The sequence below is a fragment of the Electrophorus electricus genome, chromosome 7, assembly GCF_041902795.1.
Source record: "Electrophorus electricus isolate QZ-2024a chromosome 7, ASM4190279v1, whole genome shotgun sequence".
NCBI lineage: Eukaryota > Metazoa > Chordata > Actinopteri > Gymnotiformes > Gymnotidae > Electrophorus > Electrophorus electricus.
In genome coordinates, this window is record NC_137503.1 from 14,935,108 (window position 1) to 14,945,000 (window position 9,893).

A 9,893-nucleotide genomic window follows, 5' to 3' on the forward strand; every position below is an offset into this window, starting at 1 on the left:
CACTCACTTTCTCACGCACACACTCGCTCACCCATACGCCAACTTACATAAAAGAGGGTACAAAAGCAGACAGAACTACAAAGACGACAGGAAGCTGACATTTGCATTGTGTGCACGAAGCGGCATACAAACGCGCGCGCACACACAAACAACATCTGCAGACAAAGCTGGCAAAAACATGCAACCATATGCAATGTAAATATTCATAAAGCTCCAGGATGCGCTTTCTGGCTTTTTGCCCTCGTTATAACGCCGTGTTATGTTGCCTTTATGGTGAAATGTGGCTTAAACAACATGCTGCAAGCTCTAAAGAAAGTATCTGCATACAAAAATACATCTATATTAATCGGCTCGCCAAAGATTTTCGGAGCTGCTGTATTATAGTGGAGAACTAGAAAATCACTCTGTCTGCAGTGCTTGGAGTAGGCTACCTGAGCATGCTGGGAGCTGTAGTACTAGATGAGATTATCTGTGGCTGTGCATGCACACCGGCAATGGACACCTTAATTTTTTCATCACAAAACCAAAGAGTCACTTCTCTCACCCTCTCTCTCCCTAGTGTCCCCCTCTTAACGTGTACCATCCCACTCTAATCATGTGGAAAACGGCCATAAATATTTCTTTCTGCAAGATTTCACTTTTGCATTTCACGCCTGGTCACGATATCCTCTCTGACATTCCCCCCTCCCCCCAACCCCTTCACCACCCCCTGCCCCATGTCCAGTGGTGCACCACCTCCCAGGAGCTCCTAATGCAAAAAGCAGTCAGGGTTCAGGTTTCTGTAGGCAAATTCTCTGGTCCTCCAGAAAGCAGCAGGGGAGCAGGTAGAAGTGAGCAAGAGAGAGAGAGAGAGAGAGAGAGAGAGAGAGAGAGAGAGAGACAGAGAGGAATATGGGGGGAGAGAGAGAGAGAGAGAGAGAGAGAGAGAGAGAGAGAGAGAGAGAGAGAGAGAGAGAGAGCGCAAGTGCACATGCACATAAAGGCACTGCCTTATTTTCTGTGCCATTTGCTTCTCTGTGCTCTCATGGTGGCTTCCCATTACATTATATCAGAGACTGTAAACAATCAAATAAGAACAGGGCAGTGAGGCCCAAAGTGCGGTGCTCCCTCCACCCCAACGCCTCCACCTTCACTCCACCCACCATGCTCACTGCTCCACCAGCAGGGGAACCACTCTCCTACATACCTCTAGCCTGCAAAATATTTGGGTGCTTTTTTTTTTTTTTTTATTGTCCACTTAAATAATACATCACATTTTCCTCCTCTACTTTAAAAAAATGAAAGAATGAAACAGTGGTGGCAGCGATGGGGAGAGGGCGAGATTTATGGGTGCAGGGAACAGAGGGGAAACTATTTATGGCAGGCGTCATTCACAGAAAGGCGAGGGAACATCAGGCATATTTACGGGCCGCCATCACATCATAGACGGCGAGCATCACTCTTCCAATGGCACGCAGACCACCATCGCCACCGCCTTCATTTTTCTGCCGATCGGAGACCGCATCACTGGCGCTGAGCTGAGCGGGTCATTATTACCGGCAGACAACACAGTGTCACCCGAAGAAGTTTGACGACCAAACTGTAGCTTGTCAGATGAGAGTATTTATGTTAAATAGGTCATCGTTCTAACCCCCCTTTTTAAAGCTCCTACATTTCCTGCGTGCTAATGCAATGTTCTTTTGGGGCGACAAGTAGGGTGTTTCTAATTTACTTTTTTGTCTTTAATACCATACAGGTATGGTTGTTTCTATTAATGTGTATATATATATATATATATATATATATATATATATATATATATATATATATATATATAAATGTTTTAAGCTAAGGGCGTTTAAATAACTATATATCTGACAGCTAAGTGCTAAAAATAGCGACTGATAGATTTCAAGGGAAAAAAGGATAAGATGTGTCTTGAAAGTTCAGAGGTATGCGTGCGCGTGTGTGTGTGTGTATGTGTGTGTCTGTATGTCTGTCTGTGGGTGCATGCAGGTGGTTTGGAGCTGTTCAAAAAGAAATGGGAAAACAATTACAAACCAAAACCCTGATTTATTGCCAACAAACATGTAACATGTGTCGTGGTGAATGGTAGCTGTTAGCTAACATGCAGTGTGGAGCATTAGTCTGCTCTCCCTTGAGAGGGCAGGAGGGAGCTGACTCCGGAGGATGGAGTCCCACAGCTCGGACTGCCATTGGCCGAGTGCCATCAGCACTGAAGCCCCGCCCTCTGATGGCTTGACCTTCCCCATGTGCAGGCATTATGAATAAGAAATCCAAGCTATCCCTGCTACAGGATTTCTGCATTAATGAAGGGTGTCTATGACGAACAGCTATACTTGCTCATCCAAGCACACACGCTCACCTAAGCACACACACCCCCATGTGCATGCACACAGCTATGTGCTCCCCTCCACACACACACTATCTGAGCACACACACACACACACACACACACACACACACACACCGGTCTTGTACATTTTCTGCTCGCAAACAAACGTCTCCACCTTTGGTTTCCACCTTTGGAGAGTTTCTCGGAGGTGCCGCAATCGGAGTTGCATGCAGCAAGGCAGATCAACACTTTACCGAAACAAATAAGTGTTTTAAACACGCCCAGAAAGCCCTAGTTTCAATTTCAATAGCACGTTTAACCCTTATCGTCCCAATTCCTCAGGGGCCATTCTATGTTAATTGGATCTCCATTGCATTTGCATTGGGGGTGTTAACAAGCACAGGCCATGAATATTAATTACCCAGAAGTTTTCGATCCTGAGGAAAAAAAGGGGAATTTTTTTTTCTTGATACATATTAATTCTATGAAGTTTTTTAAAAAAGTGAAACGCTCATTAAAAATGCATAAGACCCATGCTCCTTTCCCCCGTGAGAAATGCCGCATCTTTACAGTTATCCCTAATAATTTGGGTCAGATAGGGCCGCACATACAAGAATGGGATTCTATCGCAGCGTAATTGTTGTGGTATGAACACACTCCAGTCCTCTGAGATGACGATTTGTGTCCATTTTCCATTTAAATGGCTGTGGGTTGCCATTAAAAGACAAGACCCTGCTTTGATCCACAGTAGACAAAAGGCCTTTTTTTGAGTAAAGCTTAAGCAAAGACACTTAATAATTTAAGAAGCATTATGCTAACACCCTCTCAAAAAAACACCAACAAAGAAACAAACAAACACAAGTATGCATATTTAAGCATACGGAACGTGTTTGCCAATTTCTAAGATATGAATGGCTGTGAAGGAAGCTAAATTGTTGAAAGAATGGAAGTTATTCATCGATTTGGGGGGGGCAGCTTCTGCCTCAAGCCAAAGTCTTTGGTGGTCCCCTCACGCCCCTCCTCTCATGCCCCTCCCCTGATCCACCCACCCACCCATCCGACACTAAAACAGCAGCGGCACACTGGTGAGCTCCATCCCAGCCGCCCAGCTGCCAGGACACCTGCTACTAGTTTCGAGTTGCTTCTCTTCACGCCTGTGGCAGGCCCTGTAGCATCAAAGCCCATCCGGCCTGCGCAGACAATGAGGGGCTACTCCATGCCACTAATGGTACCAGCATAACGGGTGTCATTAACACCGGCGGTTCCTCACACATACGCATGCGTTCACACACCTGTACGGACACGCACCCATGAATGCACGCGCACGCACACACACACACACACACACACACACACACACAGACCTGATTTTTGAAGAACGATGGAAAGAGAGAGGGCTTACGTTATCTATGTAAATATGGGAAGTAGAATAATGGGACATCCAACAAACCTATGTAATAACACGTCCGAGTGCACACACAGGCATGCTTACATTACAAACTCTCTTACTCTCTTGCTCATTCACACATGCTCACTCACACATGCTCACACTCTCTCAGGCTAACTCTCCCTCAGTGTCACTTTCTCTCTCCCTCTCATCTCACTCTCTCCTCTCACTCTCTCTGTTCCTCTCTCCCACCAGCTGGCTGCTTGACCCAGAAACCCATTAGCACCGTAGTGCTGCATTCTGCAGCTCGGCGGCAGGTGGGCAGAGCGGTCTTCCAGCAAACCGCGGCCGGAGAAAGAGCGGCCCCTCCCCCTTCCCCACACAAATTACTGCAAACAGAACATGAACCCCTGGGGCACTCCACCTCGTCTGCCTGCCCTCCGTTACTTGCATGCAGTCTGCCCATCATCACAGCCACCGTCGCAGAGTTTACTCGCCCCCAACCCCCCCATTCCAGGTTCCACTGCTACATCTGCAACACAGACTGGGTTGCCAGGTTGGGAGATCTCACACACCAGTCCTAGGGATAAATGAGGACGCCAGTGGGCGAGAGATCGCTTTAAGAGCGGAGATATTGCTTGCCACAATTAGCCGCACGAGAGGCAATATGCCCCAATTGCCAAAGCGTGTGGATCTCTGTGGAGGACGGCGTGATCAAGCGTTCCGGAGTGCGACGCATGCTCTCGCTCTTTGGAGAATAATTATTCCGTTTCTTTTCCACATACAAGCACCATTAATGTTCAATTTCCATCGGCATCAGTACGATTATGAATCAGATTGCCCATCAATTGCCAGGCCCAGCAAAGAAATTCACCCCGTAATAAAACTGTCATCTGTTCCAGTATAAAGACAGATGTTGCGTGTTGGGTGATAACATAATTAAACCATTCAACGAGGGATTCCAGAAAATTATTGAAATTGGAGGAAGCACTATCATTTTACCAATAAAGCAATTCAGGGCAATATGCGGTGCCATAACACCGATCTTTATCCCTGTCCTCCAGATTCGCAATAAGTTGGCAAGTTGGAGGCCCGTCATTTCAGTCCAATCTGACAATATTACCTCTAAGAGTTTACAAGCAGATACCTGAAAGAAAAGAGAGAGAGAGAGAGAGAGAAAGGGGGGATAGAGGGAGAGAGACAGTGAGAAAGAGAGAGTGGAAGACAGAGAGAGAGAGAAAGACAAAGACACATGGAGAGAAAGGACAGAGGGGACCTTTTCCATTAATTGTTTGTTTAGTTCCCCCTCTTTCTCTTTTCAACTTTCATCAGGTGTCACTTCCTTTTCTTTGTGTGTGTGTGTGTGTGTGTGTGTGTGTGTGTCGGTTTTCCACCCTCATTATCCTCCATGTCCTCACTCAGAACCCTCTCGCTGTGAGGACAGGTTCTTCTGCAGCCTGCCCGAGTGTTCAGCCACTGGGAGAACCAGGGGGAACCAGCCCCCCCCGTCATGCCATCCCTTCCCTCGACCCCATTTTCCCAAGGAGGAGAAAGAGGAGAAAGAAGAGACAAAGAAAAGAAAAAGAAACAACCAGCTCTTAATTGCCTTGCCTTATCTTGCGACTCGTGACGGTGCTCTGAAGCACCAGCCTGACAAAGTGAGCTCAGATGGGCTTGCCCTTCCATCAAAGAAACGCAATTATTTGCCCCTCGCTTTTTTGCCTTTGTGACGCCACTACAGGAACAGGCAGTGGCCAGAAGACGTTGTAAGGGATGTCTTCAACAACCCACTGACCTGCTTCAGAAAAGAAAAGAAAAAAAAAAAGAATGATGGCTGCCATGAGGAGTCCCGTCATTGCTATTAAATATTCAGAAATGCGATGAGCAGAGGGAGATTACTGGCAGTCAGGCCATAAGTGCGAGTCAACAACAGTTTGTCTGAACATGCAAGCTATTAACTGGCTTGGACTGATCATCAAACCGAGCTCCAGAAGGGAAGTGGCGCAGGAGAAGAGAACGTTCTCGTCTTCACCGAAAGGCTCTTGTAGTTAGCGCTGGAGGCTGACAGGAGGCACTGTTTGAACGTGTGCATAAAACCATCAGGTCGGAGATTGAAGTAGGGGACCAGGCTTCAGAAGAGAAGAGACTTCCTTGTTGTACGTGTGTGTATATGTAAAGACTTCCTGTTGCAGAGACATCAAAATAATGAAGAGATAGAGAAGAGAGGAAGAGACAGAGAGAGAGAGAAAAAAAGAGAGCGATAAAGCAAAGCACTATATAACAGACAGGCTGTTGCGTAAGACTGGTCCGTCTCTATTTTGTAAGGCATCTTTAGTTCTGATCATCCTCACTTCCTCATCAAAAGAACGTGCTGGAAACCGCAAGTTCTCTTATGGGCCGACCGTGCGTGTGCATCCAGACACCGGGCTGCCTTTGAAGAGCCTTCAAAAACAAAAAAAACAGTTGCCTGGCATAACCACTATAAAATGTATGTCTATCTCGTGGTGCAAAATTAGGCCTGGGTTCTGTAGTGGCCAATACAGATCTAGAGAGTTCTGGATTCCGACTGATTAGACCGGTATTTTGAGGAAGCTTGCTCCAGCCGGTGGATCTCTGATGCGCCTGGCTTTTGGTGGTAACTCTGGCAAGGTGCTTGCGTTGCTGGGGCGAGGATGTGTATGTGGCGAACAGAGGGGGGAATTCCACTCACTAACACTTATGCAAAGCTGCAAAGAAGAAGAAGAAGAAGAAAAAGAAAGAAAATCAAATTAAACTGACTCGGGTACAAAACGCTGATAAACAAAAACCATAAGAACTGAGTGATGAAGCATAGAAAGACATGCAAAAGAACTGAAGCTTTTCTCACTCTCACTCACTCTGTGTCTGTCTGTCTGTCTGTCTGTCTGTCTGTCCGTCTCACTCTCTCAAGTCAAGCACACTAGGAATAAGAACATCTTTATAGTAGGTCAGAAAAATTTGGATTTAGAAAAATAAAAAGTAGAGAGGGGGAAAGACGTCGGATAGAAAGGATCGGAGCTATCTGTGGTGAGCCAGAAGGCACTCCTCAGCCTTCCGTTCCATCTAGAAGACACCTACTGAGCGCCGTGTGGCCGTGTGGAGCTGTGGATTTGACTTTCTAATGGAGATGTTTAAGTGAAGCTTATGTTCTACTTCCCCCTCCCCGTCTGACTAGCGTGGCAAGATAAATTCCCCCGTCAGGGTCGAGATGATCAAACAGATTACAATTATTTCATCCTCCGTCTTTATTAATGAGCACTGTCTTTCCTGGTTTTGCTCCCTAACAAGAACAGATGACATGCCAACCTCCAGGTTCGGGTTTGTTGTTTTTTCCCCCTCTTTCCACATACTCGGAGGACTCTTATTGGTTTATAAAAGAGGCTGAATTCTAGCATGAGATATTCAAGGGCTGAAAAGGAGCTCTGGAGTATTAAAAGACAAATTGCAGATCTCTACAGATATGCCAAATATTAAATGTAGTCTTTGACCAGCAGTGATATCGCAGTCAGATACTAATTGGCAAGTGAGGCACGCCCGGTGAGCAACAGACACATGCCATCTCAGCCAATCAAAGTCAGATCAGGAACACTACATTAACATTGCACTTAACGCTGCATTTGCAAGCAAGACTTATAATGAAAGGATTTAGAATTTAAGATTTCTGATGGCATCCTTCCCTCTACCTTTCCGGCTCAGTTTAATATTTTTTCTTACTTCAGAGACGGTAAGTGACTCAGCTACATCTGCGTTGATTATAGGAAACACAGGCCTGCATAACAAAAACTATCAGTTTTAAACATATCACTACAGCTGTTAACCATTTGACCACTAGCCACTACTGGGTGTTATACTGACACTTTTCTGTTTTTTTTGTTCGGGGGGTGTTTAAGGCACGTCTTGGAAATCTGAAAGTTCTGAATGGGTTTTTGTAACAGGCATGAAAACCTGAGTGAAAAGGGTGATGGGTTCTGAAAACACAACTCACTATAGGCAAGTCCAAAACACATCATCAGTCAGAATTTTCACATGAAAGTTAAATGTTTGTTTGTGCACATGGATCTACATGAATCCAAACAATACTTGGTTCTGGCAAGCAAAAACAAATAAATGAGTTATGGACAATTGCTAGATCTTCAAGGGCACTTGCACGTTAGTCAAACTCCACTGCTACCACTGCTACCAACCATACTGAACACCTTACCATTACTGACCAGAAATGAAAGAAAATCTTGTATGTAAGTACTTGTATGTATAGGGAAATTTTATCCACAGCTCTTCATTTACAGATCTGAAGGCTGTTAATCTAGTTGGCATCTTTCTTGAACCTTCATTCCACCTTAAATGACGCACCAGTTTTCGTCTTGTTCAAATTTCCCGTTCCAACTTAACTGCCTCTTATTCAAATTTACATCAGAATTGTTTTCGTGCCACCATGTAAGGCGGCACGGAAAATGTGAATGAAAATTCACGATTGAGGCAATATGTTTATCTTAATCTTAAACGGTTAGAAACAGAAATCCGATCTGCGCTTCAGATGGCAACACTTTGCTGACGAGCCAAACGCATGTGCTCTACAGTGCGCTGCTTTTCTAGCAGTTCGGCGAGACAGTGCTGCCACCACTTGCGCTATTTGCCTCGACTCTCACCGCTCGTTTCACTGGCCTGCGGGAGTTCATGGAAAGTATAAATAAACCTATGCGCCGGTTTTAGACAACTGTCTAAACAAAATAGTAAAATGAGAAGTTCACTTCATATCTGTCAGCCGCTTTAACATCTGACATCACGCACTGAGGTAAGCTACAAACAGCTTCAAATAAATATCCTTTGGAAGACGTTGTAGATGTTAGCTTACTTCTGATTGGACCATTGAATTCAAATGATGACTATGGATTGGCTGAAAAATGTACACGAGCTGCTGCTGTGTTGTGTCTGAATGAGGGCTTCTTCTAGCTTCTACACGATTTACAAGAATGGCCTGTTTTATGTCGAAAATGGCGTATTTTGCCGAAATGCACCTGGTTTTCATGTATGTAACAAGTGTAAAGATTACACCTGTTGTTTACAAGTCACCTTGGTTGAAAGGATGGCAGAACAATAATGACTGAGAGAAAACTGACACCTGACACTTGTTTGGCAAATTTTGTTGCCCAGTCTGCTAATAGAGAGCGATTAAACACTGTTTACTGACTGATGGCAAGTAACCTAGTCAGTATTGAGTAAAAACATATAGGCCTGCATCACCACACAACAATCACAGTTTTAGAGTTTTTCTCTTTCCTTTTGTTTCCTCTTCCCCCCCTCATCCGTGACAATCACCATCTCAACAGCTGTTCACCCCATCTCTCACACTCTCTCTCTCTTACACAGTCTCCTTCACTCAGTCTCTCTCTCTCTCTCTCACCCCCTTTTCCCTCACATTCATCAAACTTGTAACCCCCGTTGTCTTAGTCGGGTGAATCAGAACCTGCTTCTGGCAGAGAACGAAGGCAAAGTCAACAGGAATTAAGTTTCAGTGCAACTGTTTACTCAACTGCGGCCCGCAGTTATTGAAATTTCATCCCTGGTTTTGTATGACGACGGCACTAATGAATTCAGCATGACTGTGATTTTCAAACAGCCAACATCACGAGTGCTCCAAACAAAAAGCACTGGGCTCAGACCATTCGGTGGGCGGGAAGAGAGCACACCTAAGAGCCAATCACCGAAGCTTAAAGCTACTGACTGACAGCTATGACCTCAGCTGTGGGATGACAATTCAACAAATTTTCTGGGGGGAAAAAAAAAGAGATATGAGCAAGAACACACCCTCTATGTTCTGACAGTCGGGTTTCCCGCATTTCATCTCTGAAACCGATGGCAGCATCACTCTACATCACTCTGATGGGGTCACCATCAAACATCAAAAGCAGTAGCCACAGCTACCAAAATACGCAGAAGATTTTTAAAACAGCATCAAGATTCTTTGTGCTTCTGTTTCCCATGAGCCATCAGCCAGGCCTGTCCTGATTTCGTGCTGCGGCAGTGTCACGGCCCTCTTGTTCACGGACAGCCGTTTCTACCACGACCGACAGGCATGAGCCCCGTTTCATCACGACCCCAGACAACAAGCAATGTCACCCCTGCGGGGGTCGCAGAGCGAGCAGCGCACTGATC

The 9,893-nt window shown here is 45.4% G+C and overlaps 1 protein-coding gene across 8 annotated transcripts in view; it reads right to left on the minus strand.

Moving 5' to 3' along the window:
- Positions 1-9,893, minus strand: part of foxp1b (forkhead box P1b) — a 133,646-nt gene that overhangs the window by 65,301 nt on the left and 58,452 nt on the right. The window lies entirely within an intron of this gene.